This window comes from Dendropsophus ebraccatus, chromosome 7 (genome assembly GCF_027789765.1).
Source record: "Dendropsophus ebraccatus isolate aDenEbr1 chromosome 7, aDenEbr1.pat, whole genome shotgun sequence".
Lineage (NCBI taxonomy): Eukaryota > Metazoa > Chordata > Amphibia > Anura > Hylidae > Dendropsophus > Dendropsophus ebraccatus.
In genome coordinates, this window is record NC_091460.1 from 55,442,599 (window position 1) to 55,444,744 (window position 2,146).

Consider the following 2,146-nt stretch of genomic DNA (forward strand, 5'->3'; position numbering starts at 1 on the left):
CACAACGTATATACTTGCATTGCTGTCTACGGGGTCCCGGCCGGAACGTATACACATAGTATACGCTCCAGCAGGGATCCCTAGCAGCGCCGCAAACAACTGAGATGTCAGTTTCCTGCGGCCGCTATTCATTGAATAGTGGCCGCAGAAACCCATGTCAATGCACACTGTGGAGCGATGCACGAATGCGCCCGCATCAGAACACTGCGGCCCGAAAGTACTGTAGTACTGGCCTGGATGATCTTTTCAGAGACCGGCCACTCCATGACCCGGCCGGGTCACGGAACGGTCGTTCTCTTACGACGTGTGAACATAGCCTAAGGGCCCTATTCCACTGGACGATTATTGTTCAGATTATCGTTAAATCGTTCGAATCTAAACGATAATTGTTCGGTTGAAATGCACTTAACGATTAACGACCGAACGAGAAATCGTTGATCGCTTTATAAGACCTGGACCTATTTTTATCGTTGCTTGTTCGCAAAATGTTCGCAAATCGTTCGCATTAAATAAGACATCGTTCGGTCGTTCGCAATAGATACAAACGCAATAACGAAGAAAAATTGATCGCAATTACGATCATAAGTAATGACTATCGTTCCATGGAAATGATTGAACGTTTTCAGGTTATTTGCAATAGCGGTCTTTTGAGATCGTTAATCGTTAACGATTATGCAAACGATAATCGTCCGGTGGAATAGGGCCCTAAGGCTGGGTTCACACACAGTATATTTCAGTCAGTATTGCAACCAAAACTACGAGTGGAGTAAAAACACAGAAAGGATCTGTTCACACAATGTTGAAATTGAGTGGATGGCCGCCATATAATGGCAAATATTTGCTGTTATTATAAAACAACGGCTGTTATATTGAAATAATGGCCGTTATTTACTGTTATATGGTGGCCATCCACTCAATTTCAACATTGTGTGAACAGATCCTTTCTGTGTTTTCACTCCACTCCTGGTTGAGGTTGCAAAATACTGACTGAAATATACTGTGTGTGAACCCAGCCTAACTGTATATATACTTATTGACTTTTATTCCATGTGTAGGGGAGAACACTGTACGATGGCAACATCACTACACTAGATATATTCATTTGGGGGTGTCTTGGGATCCCATTTTTTGCATTTGTGTGGTCATGAGTGTCCGTTCTGTAACAAATTCTTTTCATGTGACATCACACAGACCCCAGCGTTGGTGCCAGTGTGAGTGTGTGGTTTATATCTTTTTAAACAATAAATAAAGAACATTTATATTTTCCCTATAAACTCTTCCCTTTTGTTTGTATATATGTCCACTACATGGATCATCTCCCATGTCATCTCTAAATCACACATCATGTCTTCCGTTCCAACCAAGCATTTCCTTGGCAGGTATCTATTCTGCTCATCTCTAAACTTCTTCCCTCTTGCCCAGTATCCACTGTTCCTTGTACAGCTATGTGTCAGAACCTGATGGAGGAAGTGAGGAACAAGTTGACCTTTTATTATAGTCATATACTATTTTTTTATATTTTTGGGTGGAGATGGCATTTACTGTGTGATGTGTGAGGCAGGCCGGCCACATAGATGTCTCTTCCAGATTTGTAGATTTTGACATTGATTTCCGCCTTAGCTTAGGATGACATTTGCAGAATAGGTAGCCATTAGTGATGAGCTGTATCCATCCATTTTCCAGGACTCCCTAGGGTGGCTTCCAACCTCTGGGAGTCAAATGCCAAGCGTTCAGGTTCGACCAAACCAGTTTGCTCATAACTAGTGGCCATACACTTACTAGACCGTGTTTCAGTGCACTTTCCATAATAAATGTTTCCTAGCTGCCATGCACTATAGTTCTGGCACATTAGCCATAGTAAATCTAGACCTACATTAGCAAAAGCCTAAAAATGTCATTGTTTGGTAAGAGACCTACACAACCAGTCTGACACCTACAAGAGGGACTAACAATGGAACAATGCGTTACACACTTACATGACAACAATGGTTCATATGGTAAGATACAGAGCATTGAACTGTGGCCATATACATCACACACAGTGACCACCACAATAGGATTTGCATAGAGAATAGTCCCCTAATATAATTCCATTATAAGGGTGACTTAATGCAATTGGGAGAACAAGGATATAAGATTATGTGCT